At 40.0% G+C, this 27,228-nt stretch overlaps 2 long non-coding RNA genes across 2 annotated transcripts; one reads left to right on the top strand and one right to left on the bottom strand.

The window, feature by feature from the left end:
* Nucleotides 1-1,489: 1,489 nt before the first annotated feature.
* On the bottom strand, nt 1,490-3,649 carry LOC140616836 (uncharacterized). The gene is made up of 3 exons (XR_012017170.1): nt 3,146-3,649; nt 2,883-3,053; nt 1,490-1,697 (listed from the first exon to the last, which is right to left on the bottom strand). It is a non-coding gene; the product is annotated as an uncharacterized lncRNA (long non-coding RNA).
* Nucleotides 3,622-26,374, top strand: LOC140616837 (uncharacterized). Its single transcript, XR_012017171.1, has 3 exons — nt 3,622-4,163; nt 4,519-4,624; nt 25,913-26,374. It is a non-coding gene; the product is annotated as an uncharacterized lncRNA (long non-coding RNA).
* Nucleotides 26,375-27,228: the final 854 nt, after the last annotated feature.

Below are 27,228 nucleotides of genomic sequence, written 5' to 3'. Positions count from 1 at the left end.
GATTTTATTTATTTATTTATTAGAGACACAGAGAGGCAGACACAGGCAGAGGGAGAAGAAGGCTCCACGCAGGGAGCCCTACGCGGAACTCGATTCCGGGTCCCCAGGATCACGCCCTGGGCTGAAGGCGGCGCTAAACCGCTAAGCCACCGGGGCTGCCCTATAACACTGTATGTTAACTATACTAAAATGAGTTATAAAAGCATTTAAATATAAAATTCAGGATACCCTCCTTAACAGTAAATGAAACAATGTCATTTGCCTAATTTAGAAATCTTAGTTTATTTATTTATTTTTTTAAAAGATTTTATTTATTTATTCATGAAAGACAGAGAGAGAGGCAGAGACATAGGCAGAGGAGAAGCAGGCTCCCTGCAGGGAGCCCGATGTGGGACTCGATCCCAGGACCGTCAAATCATGCCCTGAGCTGAAGACACTCAACTGCTGAGCCACCCAGGCATCCCAGAAATCTTAGTTTAAAAAAAACAGCACCAAATTTTCAGACACAATTACAAAAATGTAGTCAATTTCAAAAAGCATGAAATTCTTGTTTCTCATATTGTTTTGTCCTATATGTGTTCATGTTTCTATTTTAGGATGACTAAGAACTTTACCGCAGTCAAGAAGTCCTTCTGAGAAAAAAAGAACTATTGAGGTTCATTATTACAAAAATAGAATGAAGAATAAAGAGCAGCAAATAGACTGTGACAACCTGGAAAGGCAATGACAACATAGTCAGCTTTCGCTCACTTTCAGCTCCTTCTGAAATATTTTCCTTGCTGACATCCAAGTGGTTAGATCAATTGTCAAGGAGCGGTTAGTTTCTAAAGGATAAGCCAAGGTATTTGAGGCGAACTGATGTAAAACATACACTAGAAGCATTTCAGGTGAAATTGGTCTCTTGGAAGGATTGCCAGATAAAATACAGCATGGCCAGTTAAATTCATATTTCACATAAAATTTTTTACTATAGGTATGCCCCATGCAGTATTCATTATACAGAAAAAAATATTTCTTATTAATCTGAAAATCAAAATTAACTTGGTGTCCTGTATCTTTATTTGCTTTATCTGTCAACTCTATCTCATTGAGTGATTAATATAATTCAGTAAAATAATAGTTCATAACCTATCAGAGATTTTGTAAAATATACTTAACAGACTCTTAAAACAAGATTGAACAAACTGGCAGGGTTCCCTCCTTATCTTTCAGGTACATTGTCAATATTGTTTTCTGGAAAACAAATGTTATTCAATTGTATGGATAACAAGTAAGTAATTAATAAAACCCATTTGTATGAGGGAAATAGTCAACAGCACATTGCTTCAGTAAAGACTATAATGATTCTGGATTACATATAGTCCAGCCTTCAGAGAGGAAAAAACTTTCTGGGAAAGGTTAACAGGAACTACATCTTAATTTCCTTTGGGAAATTCCCTATGCATTTGGCTATGACACTATCCTGTGTGTACACACACAGACACACAGACACACAGACACCCTTTCTATTTGTTTCTGTTGTGATAGAGTTTATTTTATCTAAAAGAAGTTGGAAGGTGTTTACTTGGACCATGTCATTAACATTTCCAACTTGCTGAGTGGTTCCCATGTTTCTCAGAGGTCTTCACCCTGTAAAGGCTGATGGATGGGCTGACCGAGCCTTCTAGACTTCAGTTGGTGTAATGTGAGCTCAGTGCCTGGAAACAATAAAACAGCAATTTTCTGAGAGATTTGCCTGCAAAAGAGCCGGGAACATAAAAGCCTTTTCCGTTTCCCACCCTAAGCCTCTTCTTTTCTCTCAGTCCCAGGAGGGGTTTGGGAGACTGTATCCTGTCAGGTTAATTGAGGGTGACATTAAATGTAGTCTCAGCAGCAGCCGCTCTAATGGCTCGAAGGGAAAGACCCCTGGAGTAGGAATCAGAAGAGCCAGGCTCCAGTCTGGCCAGAGTAGAGGCTTCAAGTCATGAACAACAGAAGCAAAGGCCGCAGGGGTGAGAAAATGTCAGATCTTTTCTCTCGAAAGCTGGATGATACCATCCAGTCATGATTTGACAAGCAATGGTTCTGGCTCTGGTAGTGCCTTTGAACTAGGAGAAGGCTTGTCCTCAGGTAAGTCCATCAGAACTGGGCCAGAATGTCTAACTTCATGCTGGGTAATGACCACAAGAGAGCCGTGCCTTGAAACTGGGTATCTTCATGTTACGAGCCAAGAAGGGATATGCACGCTCAACCATGTGTCCTAAAGATAGATTCAGAGTAAGGAGATCTAGACTAGAGTGATGTGAAGGGCTACCAGTGGGATTTTGGTTGCCCAAGGCAGTTTCATAACAGTAAGCAATAAACTTTAACTCTGGAGAAGTCTAGATTCAGGATACCCCATCTAGTACCATAGCCCAATGGTTACTTTCTGATTTAAAATGCATGGAATTGGGGATCCTTGGGTGGCTCAGTGGTCTGGCACCTGCCTTTGGCTCAGGGCGTGATCCTGGAGTCTCGGGATCGAGTCCCACATCGGGCTCCCTGCGTGGAGCCTGCTTCTTCCTCTGCCTGTGTCTCTGCCTCTCTCTCTCTCTCTGGGTCTCTCATGAATAAATAAAATCTTAAAAAAATAAAATTCATGGAATTGTGATAATTCTGCCCATATTTGCCACTTCTTCTTTAGTAATCTAATAATTGTGTAATAGCAACAATTGTATAATAGTTTATTTTCAGGTTCACCCAGTAATCTGTAGCTATTCCAAATAATAAATAACTATAAACTTAAAGTCTCTGGATATCCTAAAAAATAATGTTGGAAAAGTCTCACTTCATGAACTTTTTGGCTCTCATGAGGAAACTGCCTATATTTTCAGGGTTTAAAATTCTAATAGAAGTTAACTTACATAGAAAAAAGTTGTCCAGGGACCCCTGGGTGGCTCAGCGGTTGGGCGTCTGCCTTTGGCTCAGGGTATGCGCCTGGGTCTGGGGATCAAGTCCCACATCGGACTCCCTGCAGGGAGTTTGCTTCTCTCTCTGCCTATGTCTCTGCCTCTCTCATGAATAAATAAATAAATCTTTAAAAGAAAAGAAAAAAAGAAAAAGGTAGCCCAGGGTGCCTGAGCTCCTTTTACCTTGGGGCAAGGCCAGAAGCCTGTGTTAAACTCACACTCAAGATGGCAAAGGCAAGAGGGGCTGGGAGGAATATGCTAAATGCTGAGGAGAGTTGGATTCTTCTGAGATGGAGGAAACAGATAATTGAAACCAGGCCTTTCAAACTCATAGGTTTCCACTGGTGGACACTTCTATTCCCCCCACGCAGTGCCTCAGCAGGGGGCAGCACAATGAAGGGATGGGGAGCACAGGGATACCCTGAAAATGAACACAAATCGTTATAGCCTTGAAAGCCTCAGCAGGTCCAGCGGCCAAGCCATGAGGCGACAAAAGCAGCAGATGCCATGGACAACAGGACTGTAAATAGAACACACACCCACCTCAGAAAGGAGGTATGAGCCAGAGATGAAGACAACATTTCTAATCCAAACTGGAACACTCTCCAATCTTCCATACTGATGCTGGACTGACATCACTCGCCTTGGTCTAGATACTGGTCCCAAAGCAGCTAAGTGTCGGTCACTGTCAACTACTCCTTGCACAGAGCAATAACAGGAAGACCATCTGGAGCCATCTTTTCCAGCCACAGCTAGAAGTCAGAGGACAGACTGACCACCAGGCAGAAGCAGGCTGGACTTCTAAGGCCCTGCCTTGGTCACAGGAGCCATGGGAAGCATGTGAACAGTGACCAGCCATTGTGGGGTTTTTCCAGAAGGACACTCTGATTCTTCTGGTTCAGTCTCCTATCTCCTGTCTAGCCTTCCTCCTGGCATTACTTCCAGGCCTCTGCTGGCAGTGGTACTTTTGGGACTGATTGTGATGGTGATTTTCTGTTTAATGGATGAGTGAGCATTTCCATAAAATGCATCTCATATTACTAACATCACTAATTTCTTCGCTTTCTTGCATCCAATCAGTCATTCCACTTCATCTGTGGATTTCATTAATGGGCCATTGACTCCCTCTTCCAGATCATTAGTGAAGATGTCAGATTCTGACTGGACCTAATACCAGTTCCCATGGCTCAAAGCTGGCTTCCCTGAGAGCTCCCACGGGAGGCATTCATCACTGCTGTACGTGTGCTTTCTTTATCCCAAACCAATTTTAACCTATTTTGCAAGAAACACTTGTTAAGATGTTGTAAAAATTAATATTTCTCCAAGGAAGTCCCAATTTTCATAGGACCAGAACAGATGGCCACATGACATGGTACAAAATACACATTCCTGAAACCCTGGCTCCCACTGACCAGATAGAACAGGCTCGTTTATCCATTCATTCCTGTCTCTGGAAGAACAAAGGGATTACACTCTTCTGTGATAATCCTCTGTGCTTTTCATGCCTTTCCAGCATCACACTTTTCTGTTGATTTGCCTTTTCTGTTTGACAGAAGCTTTTGATTTCAGTCCATCTTCCTGGTTCTGTTAGGGTGCTTTATGGAAACCAGCACGTTACTGGATTGGCAGTGGAACATATGTAGACAGCGAAGACTGCAGTTGAGAGAAGATGATGTTCGTCATGGCTGGAAGAGCAGGTATTGTTCCTGGGGTTTCTTAACCTTTCTTTACCTTCTCCCAGTGTAAATCAGGTTCTTGTGATGAGAACTGAATCAGAGAAAATGATCTAGTAGATCAGATCAATTTCTTTTTCTTTTTAATCCCTAGATGCCTTGCTATACAGAGTATTCAAGTTTCAACCCCAATTTTTTCTTCTTTGCCTTGTAATTTCCTTCTGAAATTCAGGAAAAGAGGAGTGCTTTTCTTCCCTCTATTAGAATACTTTGAGGGGGGGCACCTGGGTGACTCAGTGGTTGAGTGTCTGCCTTTGGCTCAGGTTGTGATCCTGGGGTCCTGGGATGGAGTTCACATTGGCTCCCTGCAGGGAGCCTGCTTCTCCCTCTACCTATGTCTCTTCCTCTCGCTCTGTATCTCTCATGAATAAATGAATAAAATCTTTAAAAGAAATAAAAAAATAAAAATATAGCTCTACCATCACTATGACTTGTGAACAATGCTTATGGAGGCACACTGAAAAGAAAACTATAAAATGAAATGGGAAGAAACTATCTTTCTGCTTGGAGTCCAAACTGAAAATGGATCTTCCATTAGCCAAGTGTTGTGGCATTTCCTGAGCAAACTATTAAACATTTTCCAGGCAACATGATCTCTGATATCACTGTCTAATCACTTCACACCAAAAAGCATGTGGGTTATATCATGTAACTCAAAAACTATTCTGAAACTAAGGTACCACTGGATCTTTGGATGCATTTCCAAGATATATTTGATTTTGTACTGTAATATATAGAATAGTATAGCTTAGCATAGCATTGCAGAACAAATATATAGCATAATAGTTAGAGTATTGACTTTGGAAACTCCATTGTTTCAAATCCCGGCCCTGCCACATATTAGCTATGTGATCTTGGGACTATATTTAATCTCTTTGAGCCTTAGTTTCACTCTATGAAAATGTGATAATAAACCTACCAATTGTGAGGATTAAGTGAGTGTATTAGGATTCGCCAAAGAAAAGGGATATATATTGGCTCATGTGATTGTGGAGGCTTGGGCAGTCCAAAATGTGATAGAGCAGGCTGGCAGGCTGGACACTCAGGGAACAGTTACAGTTTGAATCTACAGGTGGTCTCCAGTAGAATTCCTTCCGTCACAGGAGAGGCCAATCACTGACTTACTAAGGCCTCCAACTGATTGGATGAGGCCCACCCACATTATGGAGGATAATCTGTGTTACTCAAAGTCTACAGATTCTTTTTTACACATTTTATTTATTTATTCATGAGAGACACAGAGAGGCAGAGACACAGGCAAAGGGAGAAGCAGGCTCTATGCAAGGATCCCGATGTGGGACTCGATCCCAGGACCCCAGGATCACACCCTGAGCCGAAGGCAGACCCTTAACTGCTGAGCCACCCATGCATCCCAAAGTCTACAGATTTAAATATTAGTTTTATCCCCAAAAACACCTTCACAAAAAAATCCAGAAGAACAAATATCTGGGCACTGTGGCCCAGCCAAGTTGACATGTTAAAGTGAACCATCACAGTGAGGTAAGATTTCTACAGAGAAAGGAGCAGATAGTGCAGACAACATTTGATAAAAACATGTCATTATTTTATGTATCCCAGTGGCTTGGGGGATGAGGATAAAGTTGCTGATTTTAAGAGGAGTTCTTTGCTGGAAGTTTCTGATAAAGATTGGCTGGTATATGGCTAAGGAGAGGTGGAGTGATTGCCAGTTTACTGCTTAAGACTAGAAGTATTTGTGACCCTGCAAACTAGCTGTTCTCTTTCACAAAGAAAAGAGAAGGCTAGAAGGATGTGGAACTACAAACTCTCGCACCACTAATGTAAAACAAAAGATTTTTAGGATGATTCATCAATGATAAACAGCTGTACTCTCTTAACTCCAGGGAACTACAAGGTCAATACTGTAGTAAGAAATAAGTGTATACACTTAATTTTGTATTTTTCTCTTCCAAACCATATACGAAGTGAAGAATCAGATGTTCTAGAAGATATGCCCTCAAAATAGTGCAGGTTGAGAATAGAGTACGAGAATAAAAATGTAAATGCACCAATTAATACTCTGGGGAACAAACTTTTAAGACATAAGGTTTTCTATAAATAAATTCAATACAAATTTCATTCTGACTTGGTGATTGATAATGATCTTGCCTGGATCTGATATGTTTCAGAGGTAGAAGAGCTTAGCAAAGATATTTCCATCCTACACATATCTCCACCCCCTGGAAAATAAAACCATCTATTAAAGTACAGACAGTGGATGTCAAGGAGACTACAGGTTTATAAATGCAAGAATAATTTTTAAATGGTTTAAATGAGCTTTAATGGAAAGGGCATTGAAATGGAGACAGAATCGACAACTGGTGGATGTTTCCTTCTAGAAATGTTTTCCTCTTTCTATTGGGAAATGTCCTAAGCCAAGTTACTTCTCTTGTAACATTAAGAAAATAATATGACCTGTCCTACTTTCCAGAGGAGTTGTGATTGTCACATACTGCAAGGTATGTGAAAGCACTTCGAAAATGAAATGATGTAAGTGGAGTTACTATTTTTAGTATTAAAAAGAAGAGAGGAGAGACAGAGTAGAAAATGGGAAAGGTAACAGCTTTAGAATCAGCCGTCTGGAGGCTGAATACTAACTGTGCCTCTCTCTCCTTGTGTGACTGTGAGAAATTCTCTACTTCTTGGAAAATATCAGGCTTTATAAATGGAAGTTTCCAGGTGTGTGGCCACTTGGAGTATAGAGGGGAATGCGCATGCATGAATACATAAGAAGCAAGGACAGGTAAAAGCTCTGCCATTAACAGTGCATTAGAACTGGATGCAAGCATACTATTTCACACAGGAAATGCTAAAAAAGAAAGTTTCCGTTTTGCAGGGCTAAGAATAACATACTTTTGTAAAATGATTTTACAGTGGGCCAGGGAGAGTGGGGAAAGAACAAAGGAGCAGAGCTGGATGGGTGTAAGTGAACAGGAAAGAGGTTTCAGGCAGCCAGCTGGAACCCTCTTGACTGAGCTTCCAGCAATTCCATAAGAGACAGATCCCAGGGCAGTGAAACCTTGTCAGTCAGTAGCATGGCAGGCTTTCTTCAATCTCAAATTAGGAAAGTAAAACAAAACAAGTAAAGTACTGACTCTTGGGACTTACTCTAGGATGGAAGAGAAGGCATGCTTGAGCCTGAACTCAAAGTATACTTCTTGGGTGCCTATTAGTAAGCTATTGCCTCTTGATTCCAAATCCATCTTTCTATAGTCAGCCTTGTGATGGTGGGCCTGGGACTCTGTAAACCACATCTCTGTTTTGCCAATTGATTCTTCCATATCAGGCTATTTGTGCCAATAGGGGGCACCAGAAAAAAAAAAAAAAAAAAAAAAAAGGAAGGTTGAGGAAAAAGAAAGGATTGCTCCCTTCTCTTTGCTGCCTGTCGGCTTCGAGGTCCTGGAAGTATCACCTAGCAACACCTTTTCACTATAATAGCAGCAGTTTCTTCTTGTAATTTCTTTAACACTTGCAGATCCACATCCATTGTATTTCCTTGCAGATACCTATGTCAGGCAGTCAGCACCCACCCTCCTCACATGTCTGGGTCCCAGTACCCTTCTCTGGGCCCAGAGACACCAGAGCACAGTGTCGTGTACACTCCGCCAAAGGATGCTCACTCTCACCATGTCCCCTCAACATTGGGCTTGGTCACTGCATTCTGACAAAAAAAGGAGAAATATAAGAGAATAGTGATCACGAAAGAAGATGTAAATTCTCTCTCTTTGCGTAGAAATCCTAACAATCAGGGATCTCTGGATGGCTCAGTGGTTTAGTGCCTGCCTTTGGCTCAGGGCGTGATCCTGGAGACCTGGGATCGAGCCCCACATTGGGCTCCCTGCATGGAGCCTGCTTCTCCTTCTGCCTGTGTCTCTGCCTCTCTCTCTCTCTCTCTTCCTCTCTCTCTCTCTCTCTCTCTCTCGGTCTCTCATGAATAAATAAATAAAATCTTAAAAAAAAAAGAAATCCTAACAATCTATAAAATAACTTTAGAACTAATGAACTCGTCAAAGTCACAGGATCAATGACTATACTCAAATCAGTTGAGTTTTTATATACTACAGCACACAACATGAATATTAAATTTTAAAACTTCCATACATAATAGCATCAAAAGCCACAAACCCCTGAGAGGTTATGATTCTGTCATACAAGATTTAGTATAAACTTTTGATCAAGTAACAATAAATGGTGTGGTCTCTCCCATAGCTAGAACGCATGGATTGTCTAGCTATCAGCAACAGGAAGTGGGAATGGCTCCCTCATTATTATACCAAATAACCCACTTGCAGAGTTTTTGCATCCATCTCTACAACTTTAAGTTCTGCTGCTTGGAGGTCTTGGTTTCTAAGAAAGAAGTCCTTACAGCAATGGCCCCATGGAACTGGAGTTTGAGACTGTTAACACTGCTATCAGATCATTTTGAGTCACTCACATCATTAAATCACCAGGCAAAGATGGAGGTTGCTCTGCTGGGTAGCTGATCTGGATTATCAAGAGGAAATTGGATTGGTGCCTACAAATGTGAAAAGGGAGGATCATTTCTGAAACCTAGGGAATTCTCTCTGATTGCTCTTTTTTTTTAAGATGTTATTTATTCATGGGAGACAGAGAGAGAGAAAGAGAGGCAGAGACACAGGCAGAGGGAGAGGCAGACTCCACACAGGGAGCCCGATGTGGGACTTGATCTGGGTCTCCAGGATCACACCATGGGCCGACGAGGGCAGGTGCTAAACCGCTGAGCCACCCAGGCGTCCCTCTGATTCCTCTTAATATTATCATTCCCAATAGTAAAAGTAAACTGAAAACTACTATTAGTATAAAGGAAAAAGCCACTGAAGACTTTTAGGTAATGACCCCTGACCAGTGGAGATCCTGGCTGATGGAAATGGAAGCATGGAGTGTGCAATGGAAGAAGGAAGTTATTAATACCAATCAGCCACAGCCTGGTGATGAGTTCCAGGAATGAAACGGTGGTGGCTTCACATAGTTTCTTGTTTGCTGTTGTATGTGTTTCCATGTATATATTAACTATTATATTCTTTTCTTTCTTTTCCATATTTCTTAACATGTTTTATTGAAGGCTAAATCTATGATTTAATATTTAGGGAACAGAGTAGATAGGATTGGGATTGAAAGTGAGAAATAATTAACATACTTCAGAGATAACTTGAAATTATTTACAGTATGGGTTTTCCCACCCTGCCGTATGGCTGACTTTAGCTCAGGTCATGATCCTAGGGTGTGGGATCGAGCTCCAAGTTGGGTTCTGCGCTCACTGAGGAGTTGGCTTCTCCATCCCCCTTACTTGTGCTTTCGCTCTCTCTCTAATAAAATTTTTTTTAAAAAGAACCCATTAAATATCTATTTATATTTATTTTACCTTATCTTTAAAATTTCTATTTTATAAGCATATTATATATTATTAGAAAAATACATATATAATTAATAAACACATAAACACAGACATCAGGGGTGTGTGCTTAAAAAAAAAAAAAAAAAAACATGACCGAAAGAAGTTTAGAGACCATAAGGCTAGAGCATAGTGGTTTGGAGATCAGGAATATAGCTTTGCTACCTCTGTGTGGGCTATTTAGCTCTGCAAATAGGCCGCTCTATTTCAAAGTTACAGGCTATGCTTACCCATCCATTCTGTGCCATCCTACCCATGTAGTAGGTCAGAAATTGAAGGTGCCTTAATAGAATACATCTTTCCTGCTTAACAGTGAGTCCACATCATTGGTGTCAGATCCAAAGGTCAGTGCTTACACATCCTGAACAAATGGGTCTACTGTGGTCACCTGACTTAGCCAGCAACCTCTCAGAGACCTAGTTTGTTGATAGTTAACTCTTACTTTGCATTCTATTTCGCAGAAGTATCTACAAATGACACTTTGTAGATTTTAAAAAATATTTTATTTATTTATTCACGAGAGACAGAGAGAGAGAGAGAGAGAGGCAGAGACACAGGCAGAGGGAGAAGCAGGCTCCATGTGGGGAGCCTGATGTGGGACTCGATCCCGGGTCTCGAAGGTGGCGCTAAACCACTGAGCCACCCGGGCTGCCCACAAATGACACTTTGAAGCTCCATTACTACAGTCATGACATGTTCACAAAAGTCCTGAAGAATTACACAGTCATATTCTCCCTCCCTACAATCAAACCAGAAGACTGTAAATTATGCTCAGTTTTGGGTATTAGAGCAGGGTAGCACTCTATTACCAAAAATATTTCATTAACTTGAGTACTTCCACTGGCCAAGCCTGACAAACAATCTCTACTGCCTTTCTTTTGTTCTATTATCCATCCAATTCCTCCATCCATGTTCTCACTGACTGCACCTGTATTTACTGAACACCTATTGAGTGAACAATCAAAACTTACAGATGAAGAAAATGTCAAAGTCCTCACTCTCCTTATGCATAAAGTCGGGAGTTGAACTCAAGTGACCTTAAAATTCTCTAGCAGAGTTAGAGACCTGCACCAAATGTTCATCGTGGGCGTTCTAAGTTGCCTTCTGATTGATCAAGTTAGCTAAACTCCTTCACCAGAAGAGTGAAGACCTGTTTCCTTCCTGCCCAAGTATCCTTATAAATTGTTACTGGATCCAGATCCTGAAATATTCTAATGATCATTACCTGGAATCTCACAGGCCACCAGGACAAGAAGCTGCTTTGTCTCCAAGGCTGCCCACCAGCAGCCTGGCACAGCACGTCTGAGGATGAAGGACCCTCTCTTTCTTTCTTTTTTTAAAAGATGTATTTACTTATTTGAGAGAGGGACAGCAAGAGGGAGGGAGAGAGCAGAAGGAGGGGCAGAGGCAGAGGGAGAGAGAGAGAATCTCAAGCAGACTCCATGCTGAGCACAGAGCCTGACTCAAGGCTCAATCTCATGACCCTAAGATCAGACCTGAGCCAAAAGCAAAAGTCAGATGCTTTAACTGACTGTGTCACCCAGGACCCCTGAAGGACCCCCTTTATTTTTATAGACAAAATGTTTCTCTCTTAAAAATAACTGATATTTTTGACAGATTGCAAACTGTAGAGGCTCTGCTCAGTAGGAAACAGAACTTGTCTGGGGAGAAAGTACTTCATTTCTGGATTATTTAGATAAGAGAGACCAGAGCTTTTTAGGGAAACCAAAAAAAAAAAGGTCAGGTGACCCCAAATGTTAGAAGAGTTTTCCTTGTTGATAAGAAGAGGCACACTCATCTGAATGACTGCCAGCACACAAACACATCCACACAGTTATATGCCTTAACATTTATCTTACTAATTAGACAGCAATCTCACATCCAAGAAGCCACTCAGAAGTGGGACTCTTCCCAAGTCTTTTAAATAAATCTCACTTGCAAACACTCCTTCTGTTTCACATTTCTGAAATAAAGTTATTTGAATGCTACTATGTATTTGTCGCATGTCCATTGTTTTAATTGTGCTAAGTCTCCTAGTCCACCCGTGTCAGTATTTTTCCCGGTCTCCAAGCCAGCTCTAAAACCTCTTCAATCTAGTCATCTAATATTCACACTGATACTGGTGACGAATCAATGAAATGTACTCACGGATCAACCGTATTTCCTTCAGTCTTTACCCACTGAAACAATGCACTTGAAGTTCTTTTGTGTGTGAATATCAGTAGAAAGGATTTGGAGTTGGACACTTGGGTGGCTCAGTGACTGAGTGTCTGCCTTAGGCTCAGGTCATGATCCCAGGGTCCATGGATCGAGTCCCCCATCGGGCTCCCTGCAAGGAGCCTGCTTCTACCTCTGCCTGTGTCTCTGCCTTTCTCTGTGTCTCAAATAAATAAATAAATAAATAAATAAATAAATAAATATATCTTAAAAAAAAAAGGATTTGGAGTTTATTCACTTGCACCAAGAACTAGGGAAGAGACATTGAGGAGAAAAGGCCATAGATTATATTGCAAAGCCATTTCAACTGCTGCACTTAGACCTGAGTAGCTTTCACAGAGGAGGAAGAGGAGTAGTAGTAGTAGTAATAGTAGTAGTAGTTGTTGTTTTAAGAGGAGGGTTGTTTTCTTTTATGTTTGAAAAGAAAACCTGGGTAGAATAAGATTTTAATAGTTATTTATGCTGTATGGCTAAAATGGGTTATGTCATAGTGAGACCCCTCACCACCTCTAAACCTGCAGTGTGAGAATGACGTTCTTTTAAACAGGATGGAAAATAAACAGTTATGTGAGCATTGCCATCTGGATAGGCTCTTGGTGATAACTTTCAAACTCCTCTTAGCATCCTCTAAAAGAGACTTTAAATGCATTCACATGGTTCTGAGTAAGTGCTGTGGGAGTTTAAAGGATTTCAGCAGTTCTTCCTCTCTCAGTCAGCAAGAATTTTCTGCTAAAGATCTCCAATTACTTCAGTACTTTGCAAACACTGTGAATGAAAGCACATCAGCGCTACCCACAAGCAAGCTGCTTTCAGAAAGCTCTCTCAGCTAGCACGGGGCTATTTGCTTACTATGAGCATAGTCTTCAAGGATCCTGGTGGCCGACGGTCTTGATGTCCTCCTGGAAAAGGAGAGGAAAACTGGAACTGAGTGGCCCTGGTTTCAGTCATGGACCCAAAGAGTTCAAAGACTGGCTATGGAGATGTCACCTGAATGGAAAGCAGCCAATTGGCTTATAGGGAGCTTTACTGATTCTCTAAAAGCTACTATAAACCCAGTGCAGTCCATAAAACAAACTGTGGATATCCAGTGCAGGATGTCCTGATTTAAACACCAAAGAATTTCTGAAAAGTTTCCTTTCATATACAGTTAGTAAGACAGTTTATTGGAACAACTATTCTGATAAAAATGTAACCAAAATTTAATTGTTCATATCATTCGACTAAATCATATCTTTTCTGGGAATTTATGCTAAGAGTACAATCTTACAAGTATACAGGGACATATAGAAGTACTTATTATAGTATTGTTATTGGAAACAATCTGAAGGCTCATACTGAGTACTGTACTGAATAAATCGTAGTACATGTTTATAAGGGACTATCTAACCATTAAAAATGGTTTTGGTCCTCATATGGAACAAGATGTTCACAATACATTTTTAGGTGGTAAAGGTATACATTTAGATATATAGTATGAGTCAGAATATACGTATTTTTGGGTGAGTGGAAAAATAAATAAGCTTTTCTTGGCTTCCCCACTCTTGGTACCAAATTCTGCATGAGTCACAATTCAACAAGAGAAGTAGAATCAGTAGGATATATCTATATGTCTATATCTACATCTATATTTTTATCTGTCTATCTATCTATCTATCTATCTATCTATCTATCTATCTATCTATCTACCTATAAATAAAGGCATTTGTTAGAGGAGTTGGTTCATACAATTCCAGGGGATGGTTAACCAGTATCTTTAATCTGTATGTCTGTATCTGGTCCTGGAGCTTGAAGTTCACAGGACAAAGGGTCAGTCACAGTAGGCTAAAATTTCATGAGGATTAAATGAAATGTGTCTATTCTTGTCTCTGTCCTTAGGGATGACGGTATCCCTCAAAAAAAAAAAAAAAAAACCGAGGTAGCAGTCAGAGGAAGGTAGGTCATCTGCAGGCTCAGCTGTTGTCTGATGGCAATCAAATGAGTCCGCAAATCAGCAACAATGTGTGTCAACTACAAAATGTCTGCTGCCTCCCTTCTGCCTGCCAAAAATCTTGCAAGAATCTCCTCTGCGACCTACCCTATCAAGAAATACGCAAGAAGAACTCTTGGAGGATGTAGTTCAGACTGGCCAAGTTGACACATTGCAAAGCCATCGCAAAGGCCAAGTTGGAACACAGTTCAGAGGGAGAACCCAAGGACTGCCCATTCACTGAACCATGGGTGAACATGTTCACCCAGCCCTGGGTAGGCAAGAATTGCTCACATAACTTAAATGGTTTTCTTTCTTCCTATGACAAGATTTAGCATCCAGAAATTAAAAAGATAAGACTTCACTGGGCTTTTTTTTGTCCTTTCCTTTCCTTTCCTTTTTTTTAAAGAAAGGCAGACTGCCATGTGCAGTGTCTCATTTGGATGTGTTTAGACTTGACTACCCTACTTTCTCCTACAAATGGACCCTAAGAGCTTGTTTGGAGGTTCTAGCAGGGGAGTGCAGCTACTTGTATACCCTTGACTGAAGAATGTCCTTCTCTATCGGGAACGGTCATCCACTTCCACCAAGCATGCAGCTTTGAGAGGGATACACATGGAGCTGGAGTGGTGAGGGAGGAAGAGGACACACACCCACCTAGTCAGCCAGATCAGCCAAATCAACCCTGGCAATCAATGCAGGGACAGATGTCACAACCAGATCACCTTCATATCCAAGACTTCACTGTTTTTTTGAGAATGACTTAATACAAATTACAACAAAAGAGTATGTGCTTGTCCCAAATGTTTCACAGATTTTTATTCATTCAATTCTCACATCAAATTTATACATATATTTAGATTTTATTTATTTGTTTGAGAGAGAGAGAGAATGAGTAGAGGAGGGGGAGAGAGAGACGAAGACTCCCTGTGGATCAGGGAGCCCAACACAGACCCTCGGATCATGACCTGAGCTGAAGGAAGATGCTTAACCAATTGAACCACCCAGGGGTCCCTCAAATCTATATTAAAGATGAAACTGAAACACAAAGGGGTTAAGCAACTGGCTGGCAAGCACACAGATGATACAGGGAAAAGTCAAGATTTCAACCAGAACAGTCTGGTTCCAATCCTATGTGTTTAATCATTATGCTGTACTTGTTTCTCTTCAATAGCTATGTTCCTACAAATTGTTGTCTGCTGTGAAAACACTTAAACATTGCAAAATGCTTAAGAATCTAATTAAGTATACTGTATTCTGTTTACTAAAGAGAAACAGTTAATAGATTCTCCAGAACTAAAGATAGAGAAACAGTTAATAGATTTCTCCAGAATAGATTTCTCTTTAACTTGTGTTAAAGTACAATTTTCGAAATGGCCAAATCAGATTCTTACACAAACACAAAAGGAACATCTCTTAACTATTTTATTTAATTCATAGATTAGGGCAGCCCGGGTGGCTCAGGGGTTTGGCGCCACCTTCAGCCCAGGGCGTGATCCTGGAGACCTGAGATTGAGTCCCTGGGATGGAGCCTGCTTCTCCCTCTGCCTGTGTCTCTGCCTCTCTCTCTCTGTGTCTCTCATGAATAAATAAATAAATAAAATCTTTTTAAAAAAAATTCATAGATTAATGTGGGAACCAGTAAGATATTAAATCTGATTCAAATGAGAAGCTGACTTACAGATATTTTTATTCTCTAGTAGACGAAATTCACTTACCTCACTACAGGAATCCTTTGCTTTGCTATAGACAAGAGGTATTTGCATTGCCATCAGTTTTCTACGTGCGAAAAACTCTATCACTACTGACTTGTGAATAGCCTTGTCAAAGATAATCAAAGGTGCATACCCATAGAGTCAGATAATCCCTGGAGAGTCTGCTAGACAGCCCCACATTCACCTAATGGACACTTTAGTAATGTCTCCTGCCTGTTTCCAGGACTTGAACAACTTTTTCTGACAATTGAAATAAAACTTCTTTACTGAATTAAGTTGAGCCATCATAAAATATTCCAGTTACTTCAAATTGTATTCTAACTGACACATTTTCTGAGGATCCTTTCTCTTCTATGATTCTAAGAAAATGGATATTTCCTGATGACATAAGAATAAGATGACAGTAATTTTATTTTCCTGTTTTAGTTGGTTTTATAATTTTGGGGTAATAGAGGAATTTTTTAACAAAACAATTTTTATCAGGGGAAATTGTAAAAAACAGATGAACAGGGTAGCCCGGGTGGCTCAGCGGTTTAGCGCTGCCTTCAGCCCAGGGCCTGATCCTGGAGACCCGGGATCGAGTCCCACATCAGGCTCCCTGCATGGAGCCAGCTTCTCCCTCTGCCTGTGTCTCTGTCTCTGTCTCTCTCTCTCTGTGTTTCTCACGAATAAATAAATAAAATCTTTAAAAAATAATAAAAAAATAAAAACAGATGAAGAAAGAAATACAAGAGAACTTAAGTTAAAAACAGAGAAAATAAGAATAAATAAAATAGAAGAGGTATTAAGAATAAACATATGGATAATTTTTAAAAAATCATACAGGTATTCTAAGCAAACACTCTGATTATATTTATTTCCTCACCAAGAGTCTCAAAACCAGTGACCCAATGTTGCTGAGTCCTAAGTAACTAATCCAGTTAGGCTCCCCTGGTTTGGGGTCAGTAAATGTTGGGGGGAAGTAAATGTTCTAAGATTCCAACTGGGATGCTTAAGAAGAATGCTTAGTTTGCATGATTACAAAAAGGCAAAGTCCATCCCCCCTTCCCCTTTCAGCAACCCTTAGTTTGTTTCCTACTGGGTGTTGTGTGCAACTGATAAATTATTGAATACTACATCTGAAACTAACGATGTGTTATATATTAGCTAATTTTTTTTTAAAAAAAGGCAAACAAGAACACAATGTGCAAGATTAAGAAAAAAAAAAAAAGTTACAGAAGGAAGAATCCTTCCACTTAGCCCTGTGATAGAAGGAGACACTGAATAGTTAAACATAATAGAAGGTGGCCTCTCCACGTGTGCTGTGGGACATGTACATCTGTATTTTGTGATGAAACTAGTTTCAAGAAGGCTGTGTGAACTAAGGAGACAATGAGCCCAGGAAGGGGGAAGAGCCCCTTTGAAAGTACCCTCAATAATACTCTAATCATATCACTGTAGCCCTAGAATCACCCAAATAGTTCAACACTGAGAGTGTTAGATCATTATTTTAAAAAGATTGAGCTCCTGGTAAGATGGCCATTAGATAAAGTATTACTCCTTTAGGGTGCTTTAATCTCTCTCTCATTATATGGTGAGCAGGAATTCAAATGGGTTAGCCCATAAATTCATTTAATCTTATTTGTCACATAAAGTATCAGAATTAACTTCCAGATTATCATTGTGGCAGCAGAGGTGTTCATGCAAGGCTTTCTGCTCAGCACTGGGCCAATCACCAGAAGAGGGACCACACCCTCAGGTTGCTTAAATTTTAGTTTAACAACACAACAGGCATATACAGAAAAAGACCCATAACTCAGTGTTCTAGTTTGAGATCTAGCACTGAGTAACTGTTTGAGCCTGAACAAGTCACCTCCCTAGCATGGGGTCTTATCAGTCAATCCTAAATAAAAAGATAAGACAAGAAGATTCCTGAGCTCTCTTCTAGCTTCCAACTTACAGTTGACTCTTGAACAACACAGGCTTGAACTGCATGGGTCCACTTACACATGAAATTTTTTTCAGTCAACACAGTACTATAAATGTATTTTCTCTTCCTTATGTATTTCTTAATATTTTCTTTACTCTAGCTTACTTTCTTGTTAATCAATCTTATGTAACTGGTAAGGATTCTAGTCAACATTAGCTTATTAGTAGTTAAGTCTGAATCAAAGCTGTACTTGTTTTTTCAACTGTGTGTGGGGGGGATCAGCATTGCAACCCCATGTTGTTCATGGATCGACTATATTTAATTCATTTTTGTGAATATGAATTCATATAGAGTAAATATAGCTGAAAGCATAAAAAAGGTGTTCGGTGGTGTCTGGGTGGCTCAGTAGGTTAAGCATTCAACTCTTGATTTTGCCTCAGGTCATGATCTCAGGGTTGTGAGATTAAGTTCTGTTTTGGGCTCCACACTGGGCATGGAGCCTGCTTAAGATTCTCTCTCTCTCTCTCTCTCCCTCTGCCCACCCCCTTGCTCTTCCTCTCTCTCTAAAAAAAATGAAGAAAGAAAGCAAAAAAACAAAGTGTTCAGAGCTGTATATTAGTCTGGAAAGAGTTAGATGTAGAATGAGTAGTAGCAGTAGTGCAGTGACTAACTTTGTGCTCACAATGGGCCCAAGCACTGAGTTTACCACTTTAAAGCATATCTCATGTAAGCCTTAAAACCATTCTATGAAGCCGATCATGAAGCTCACTTTACATATAAAGAAACTGAGGCATGGAAGGTTAAAGCCCTCTTCACAGATTACATAGTTTGAGTGGTGGGTCATATGCCTAGTAGCAATTTTTTAAAGCTGGACTTGGAGATAAAGGTTTTAGGAGGTAATTACTGAACACCTGTGAAGTCACAGTCTAGAGGAAGAGGGGATACACACTCCCTAAACAGGCTGTAAAGCAAATTATTTCACCGGTGTCGACTGCCAAGACCCTACTTGGAGACATCAGCATCTCCTGCTGGGGCTCCTGCACTAAACTCCCAATAGGCAACCTCAGAGGGTCTCTTGTCACATCTACCTCAAGGCAATTTCCACGCTGTAGCCAGAATGTGCTTTCTGTAAGATGATGTTGTCAATCCGTCAAGAAATATTTGCTAAATGACTCCATGAAAGGTACAGTAAAGTCCATCCATGCCAGAGAGCTTATGGTAAAAAGAAGTGGAGTGGAGGACAGAGAGAGAAGCAGAAGCTGAGCCAGGAAGTGGCATGACTGAGAAAAAGTATTTCCAGAAGTTCTGTGTAGAACACATTAGCAAAGACAGAGAACAGAGGGGTGGTGGCTGCCTTCCAGGGTGGGGATGATGAGAATGGCCAGGGTGGGACCTTGCAGCTTGACAGAGGGGCCCATGCCAGGAAATATTCTTGGGAAACAATCCAGAGATTTAGGGGAGGGCTAAGTGAAACAAAAAGAGAAGTAGAAAGATGAGCCACGATTTCATGAGCTGTAGGGACAGCACTGACGGAAGACAAAGCAAACAGGTCTTGTATTATTTCTTTAACATTATTTCTTAACATTTCAAAGGAAATCCATTTGTGACAAGCCCCAACCTTCTCAAGCTCCTCTACATTTATGTTTCTAACGTAACCAAAACATTTATCTAGAGATCCTTTGTAACAAACAAAAGAAACTTTAAAGATAAAATTTCTAGAGCTCATTGATGATGAAAATCTTTCCAGAATGTATTTATCACATGTTTAATTATTTGAGTAGATTTGAGTAGCTTCAGGTTATAGCCATCATTTTACATTTATATTATACATACATGGTATAAATGGTGTAAATCTCATGGTATAAATCTTTGCCTTTCTTTAATCCTTATGATATAACATTTAACTGTGCCAATAGGAATGATCCCTTCACCCTAATTTTAACTGCTGAAATATATAAGAATTTTTGGAAAAGCACTTTTAATATTATAAAGTATGTTCATTTAATCCCAATTTACTGGGCCCAGAAAGGAAGTGTACAATGTTTTGTTCAGTACTGCTATCTATTTTAGGTCAGGAGACAGCTCAGAAAAACAAATATCACTTGAATCTCACATCTGACTAGGCAAATCTACACTTTCCAATATGGATTATTTTTGGTCCAGTGAGTTTTGTTTCAATTCTTTTTCTGCTATGTCTAGTTTCACAATGTGATTAATGACTGAACTTTCCTTGTCTTTCCCACAGTCGCCTTGAGAATTTGCAGCATTAGATTTATTCATTTATTATAAGGGCAAATCAGAGACATGATCTTTGATGTAAATGTTGCTGTTCAAAATGTGCAGATATTCATCATTAACTATGTTTTAATCATTTTTTTATGATAATGCACAGAACAGCTTCATATGCCACACACACTTTTTACCCATATTTTTGAGGCAAAAAAAAAATAGTGCTTGTAAAAAGTATCAGATTCACATTATAAATTAAACCCTCTCTCTAGATTAAGGCCTCCAGAATGGCTGAATATGATCCTCTTTCTGATATGTAGTTTCAGTTCTCAGAAGAACCACTATAAAAGTAAGAGTAATTCTCACAGAAAGAAAAAACAATTAACTAGAACTTTTGATCTTAAAAAGTCATTTATGCAGTGAATATCAACAGCAATTTTTTTTTTTTTATTCTGTCTGAGAAACCACCAGACATTTCTCCTCTGAATTCTACTGTGATCCACTGGAGTTTTCTCTGAGTCTTAAAGCACAGTTGCTTGTGGAAAGTCCTGACTACAGAGTTAGTGTCTTCATAAAGTCATTCTGGCTATTTAAAACTACAGACCTGTGCAATGAGACTACACCATCATCCTACAGTGAAAAATCCATTTCTTTCTGGCTTTTGGGACACCTGAAAATGGCAGCTTAACGTGGATTCTTTACATGAGCCAACAGGCTTCAGGAAAATGTCAGGAGCTGGCCTACATTCTAATCTTGATGCAGGAACTTGTTAGCTAAGCTGGCCTTACTCTTTCCTTCCAGTTCTATGATCCAAATACTCAGACCCTTTCTCATTTATTTTAATCAGTTAAGTCCTCTTTCACTTCCAAACTTGCAGCATGTTTTTCAACATATTTTCCTAGAATACACTTTCTGTCCCCTTTTAGCTAAACTGACAATATTTGCCCTTCAGGTCTCCATTTATTCTTTTATTTTTTTAAAAATTATTTATTTATTCATACGAGACAGAAAGAGAGACAGAGACATAGGCAGAGAGAGAAGCGGGCTCCCTGAGGGGAGCCCGATGCCAGACTCAATCCCAGGACCTCAGGATTACAACCTGAGCCCAAAGCAGATGCTCACTGAGCCACCCAGGTGTCCCCAAATCTCCATTTAAAGGTCACTTCAGCAAGGCCTTCTCTGCCCACCAGATTAGATTCCCTCTGATATATATTCCCATAACTTCCTGTCCTACATTGAAAGCATCATATCATACTGTAAATTAGTACTTTAAAAATGGAATATCATCCTTCCCCTGGAGATTATAAGCTCCATAAGAGTAGGGACCGCCTAATCTTCCAGCTTAGTACAGGGCCTGGATGGGAGTGGATGAATGAAAGGCTATCTGTGTAATCCAAACCCTGTTAGTCATCATTGACACTGCGTGGGCACTTCAAAAAATTAAAAGAGATAAGGTACATAAAGTATATAACACTAAAAATGAGGAGCGTATTAAACAGAAGCTGTCTTAACCAGCATAGTTTATGCACTTGGGGCCATAATGTGAAGGATAAGCAAGCTGAAGAGGCTGTTGGAGCCCAACAGAGACCACTTCCGAGTGCCCTGGCTCGGCGTCTTCTCCAGGAAATGCCAAGCTCAACTGCCATGGCAACCGATGAAAGCAAATGCTGCTGCCCCATTGGTTTAGGAATATTTCTTAATGTTGTTTTCAGTGCAGAATACCTTTAGCTAAAATGTAGTAAGAAACACAACCTAAGCCTAGGGTTGTAGAATTATCAATATTGTAGTAATGCATTTTCTTATCATGTCCCCCCACTAAAGGGATGTGGCTAAAAGGTGGGGATTGTATATTTCTTGTTTTGACAGAACACCTGGCCCAGATCTTTTTACCTCTTTGTTAAATAAAATTATTAAAGTAATTTTGGCTTTCTAAAAGAAACCTTCAGATTTTACCTAGAATTCAGGGTGATATTTGTAGAAGTGAACTGACTGCCTCCATTCAAATGCTTTGCCATGTTCTAGAATTCAAAATTAATTTCCTAGAATTTCAAAATTAAGTTTGTTATTTCCATCAACTGAAACCAGACTGGCTCCCTTCCCTATCATCTAAGAAATTCCAGTGGTATCACTATTATTACCATTATTATTATTATTATTATTATTATTATTATTATTATTAACCTTGCAGTTATTTTAAATTTTCCCTTTGTTGAAACAGAGCTTCCATCTCCGATCTGTCACAAAATCAGTAACTTCTATTTATTGCTTCAGGATATCATTGCTAACTTTCCAGATAAATATGTTCATGACTAATTTCCTCACATTGCAACTGTTAATCTTCCTAAATTAATTTTCGTGTCCCTCACTTGCTCAAGAACTTATATGACTGCCTACTCACTGACACATTAGGAACAGACTGTTTTTTTGGGTTTAAATAGTCTGTCTCTAATAATCTACTTACCTTCTTTATCCATTATTTCCTCACTGTTCCAGTAAGATCCATTTGAACCCTGATCACTTTCCTCTACCCCTCACATAAACACATAAGCCAGGTTAATTTCTGAAATGCCTTCTTCAATTTTCCTCACTTAATCAAATTTTAAATCATTCTTGGAGGCCTAATTAAAGTCCTGTCTCTTCCATGATCTTTCTAAATCCCACACTATTCTTCCTTTCTCGAACTTGCATTGTAGGAACAGCCATTGCCACAGAATGAGCAATGATATATTCTCTGGTTTTTCCATATTCTTCCTTTCACAGACACAAATGCACATGTACATGTGTCACTGGGCTGGGCACTAGATGAATGCAGATGAATAAGACCAACAAAGACAAAGACTCTGCTCTTGAGATAGACTGACATGGACAGATGCTGTATTAGCTGCCTGGAATAGCATCCTCTACATGCACAGCCCTTCTGGGAAATGCTTCTTTATCCACTGAACAAATCAAAGGGAGGGGTTTTTGTCTTATGGAACTACTCTCATATAGCCAGTGCTGATTGTGTTTGGGATATGTATCAGATCCCACTTGAGACCGTGACAGTAAAGAAGCTTACTGTCACTTAACTGGTTAACTGGAACTGGCTGCAAACCTTACACAAGTTTGATTAAATGGAGTCCTTCTTGGACGTTCTGAGTCACCACAGAGAGTAAGTTTCAGGCCATTCTGATGGTGATGCTGTGTGATGTAAAGCCATGTGCCAAGAACCATAAGCAGCCATGTCTCCTGATGATAGAGAATTTAGGCTGATTGAAGGCTAGATTTTCATGGGTGTGTGCTCAGGACCAGTTGCGATTCCTGGTACACTGTATTCAATAAATGTTGACTAGATGGTGCCTGATATTTTTACTTAATGTCCATAAAATGGACAGAATATTAGATCAGGCATTGTGAGAAAGAAACAAAAAATGGAATGAAGGTTACAGACACTAACAAGTTTGATAATCATGCAGTGATATTTTCTCCATTTTCCTTTCTAATTTTAATTAATTTACTTCTTTTAGAGAGGGAAGGCATGAAGAGGTAGTGGAAAAGGGAGAGAATCCCAAGTAGACTCTACACCCAGTGCGGAGCCTGATTTGGGGTTTATCCCAAGACCCTAATCAGGTGATTACCTGAGCTGAAACCAACATTCAGAAGCTTAACTGCCAGAGGGCCTCCCCCACCGCCCCCGCCCCCGCCCCCAGATGCTCCACTCTTTTCCATTTTCTGATGAGGAAACAGAGACTCAAACAGTTAAGTAACTTGCCCAAGTTTAACACAGGAGGTAAGGGGCAGAGCGTGGAGCACGGACTCACAGTTCTCTCTGGTCCTAAGTCTATGCTTTCTCCACTACGCCATGGTTCCTGTCTTCTCAAAGCTTACAAATTTGTTGGGAAGATGAAACATACAAACATTAATTAACTTGAGAGTTGGGTATGCCCTCTGGATGTTTACTGATCAAACAGATGCCATTTAAGTTTAGGGTAAAGCTGGATTGGAAAGTGAGCATGTCTCAGGACCTACCACAATAACAGACTGTAACTTGATCAGATTTGGGGTTAGATGATTGGTTTTGGCAGTGCTAATTAATAAGGTCTGCCAAAAATATAATTGTAAACAGAAACAATGTCTGACTGTAATACAAAAAGAAAGTAATGTAATATATCCCAGCATTCAATCAGAGTTTGGCTGTTTCTAGGATGGCCAGAAAAGTGATAATGAAGAGGTGTTCATTATAGCTGAGGTTTCTGACAGAACTGTCACCACATTTCTCTCTGGAACACATTATACTGGTTTTTGTCTTATGCGGCCTATTCTTATTTCATCCCCAACCTTTGCAGATAGCATGTGTGTATGTCTAATTTTGTCTCATTTACAAATTCAGTTCAATTTACATTCAAATTTCAGGCTTTCCCTTTCTGCCATGACTTAAGCCACAACATGTGGGAAATGAGGGTGAGTAGTGGCTTGAAGAGAATCAGCGTCAGAGGAAAAACAATTGCTTTAATACTAACATCAAAGGAAAAGGAAAGAATGTGCTCAGGGGATTTTATTCCCTAGGCTTCCTCAAGGAAAATACAGGTTGGGGTTAGGGGTGGATAAAAAAGTTGCTGGTCCACTTCTTGGTGTGGTATTTGCATCAATCAAGGTTCTTTGGTTGTGAGCAACAGAACCAGCTCTGACTATCAAGCAAGAAGGAAATATATTGGTAGGACCATTAGAGTAGCTCTTGGGGTGATCAGAAGGGGAGAGCGGAAGCATCTTCCTTTTGAAGAGGCAGGAGTCAGGACACCAGGAGTCTAACAGAGCAATGACTGAGCACCAGTCTTTTTTCCCCTGTCTTTGCAACATGGCATTCAAGACTCAAAGTCCCAGGGAAAAATCAAACTGTCTATAGGAATCACTCTTCTACCCTTGTCTAGGTCAGGGCAGGCACTTTTATTTAAAAGACTATTAGCATTATCAAAAGAAAAGATTAGATCCTACACAACAGGAAAGTGATAAATACTCACTACATCCCCTCTCAACCCAGCTCTCCCTATGGCCCAGCTCAGAGCTGCTGTTCCCAGAGACCAGAGCTGATGTTGAACCTACATTTAGTAGCTCTTGCTTTGCTTTTCCTGCTGTGCATAGATCTGAGGAGCCTTAAGTACCCTGTGTATCTCTCACAATCCCATGACTGTCTTGGTTCTGTGGAATAAGGGTAAGAAGCTCTGAAATTTTTCTGTCACCTGCAAGCAATGAAATCTCATTCCATCAGTTATAGGTTGTCAGTAAAAAACGTAATTTCTAGTTTTCTATCCTTTTCTCCTACTATAGGAGACCTGCATGTGATGGTCAATACAGCGGTGTACCAAAGGTAGATGCATTCAATCCAATTAAAATGACAGCTTTCAGTTGGGCAGAGTTTGTGCCCTGATGTACTGAAAACAGAGATTAGAACTACAGATATCAGAGACACTCTATCAAACATAGTCGTGTTTACCTAGTGCTCAAGTGATGTGATCTCTCTGCAACGTTTGGTATTGTTGGCAATTTTGTCTTTGAAGCTGTTTTCTCTTTTGATCTTAATCTATCCTCCACCTCCCTGATTGGGTCTCCTCTGTCTTGTTCACTTATTCATGCACTTAGCACGTTCTAAACACAAGAGAAGAATCACTTCTCATTGTAGTTTGAATACAGTTCTCAGTAGAAAGAGTGAGTATCCCATTAGAAAGGCAAAATAATATCGTGGGGCTTTGGAGTTGGCGAATGCTCAGAAGTCTTGGCAAGCATCTTATGGTTTACCATTGGATTCTAGGTCCGGTCCTTCCCCAGAAGAAATATCAAGAGAAAGGCTCTAATGGCCTGGAAAGCAGAGACAGGAGAAGACTGAGGTTCTAGGTAAATTCCTGGAATGAGAAATAAAAGTAGGTGCATGGAGGACTCTGGGTCTCGGACATGAAGTGCAAGACCAGAATGAGTGAGCCTGACTTACCATATAGCCCCAGAATGTGAACCAGAGGTAGTAATTTAGCTGCCCTCTGCCTCAGAACCCTCAGGTGAAAGACAGGTCGTCAGAAGAGAGGGGAAGGAGGGATTTGGATGAAAATGACAGAATTTTATACACTACGAAGCTGACACGAAGCTGCAAAGCACAGAGACTGATAATAAGGCTCAAGCATCTGAGTGTGGGCAATTTTGGTCCAAACTGTCAATTATCCAATTACGTGATGTAGTGTGACTTCCTAACAGCTGTGTGACAAAGACCCTGGGGATTTAATTCATGGTAAGTTCAATATAAATCATTATTATGTTTTGACTTTCCCAAAATGTTAATTTGACCATAGATTGTATAATGAAAGTAGAGTATCTTAAAAAAAAAAAAAAAAAAGGAAAGTCGGGTATCTATCTGAAAGATCAGATGTAATAAATCTGCTCTTCCCTACACTGGTCGCATCTCGAGTGTCACATTCAATTTTGATTCAGAGGAACACAAAAAACAAAGCAACAACAACAACAAAACAACAGCAAATCCTGAGACATTCAAAGAGGGTAAACAAAGGGAATAAGTGGTCTTAAAACAACATTGTATGAGAAACAGTTGAAATTGGGGGCTTTTAATCAAGGTCAAAGAAGATACAAAGGTAATAATAGCAGCCTTCAACTATTTGTGGGGTTGTCATATGGTAGAAAATTAAATCTCTTCTGTGTTGCCTAATCTATAGGTAAGAAATGTATCACATTTTCAGGGAGGTAGACTTCAGTTCAATATCAGAAAGAATTTTCAAAGAAGCATAAATATCCAAACATGAGATGAGTTGTTCAGGAGGACAGCAATTTATGTCATTGGCACTGTTCAACATAAATACTTGAGCATCGTGTGGATATATTAGAACTCTTTTGGTTGTGACAGAAAACCAATTCAGGCTAGCTCAAGCAAAAAAAGAAAATATATAAACATATTAATTATTTTAGCAATCATTTCTTGAGCTCCCATCATGTACCAGGCATTATTCTAAATACTGGGGATCCAGCAGTTAACAAAATATTTAAGAAATCAAATATTTTTGTTTTCATGGAGTATACGTTGGGTGGGGTGAGGGGACAGACAAAGATATAGGCTGATACACATAC

Source organism: Canis lupus, chromosome 25 (assembly GCF_048164855.1).
Source record: "Canis lupus baileyi chromosome 25, mCanLup2.hap1, whole genome shotgun sequence".
In the NCBI taxonomy this organism is placed as follows: domain Eukaryota; kingdom Metazoa; phylum Chordata; class Mammalia; order Carnivora; family Canidae; genus Canis; species Canis lupus.
This window is presented reverse-complemented; position numbering and strand designations above follow the sequence as displayed.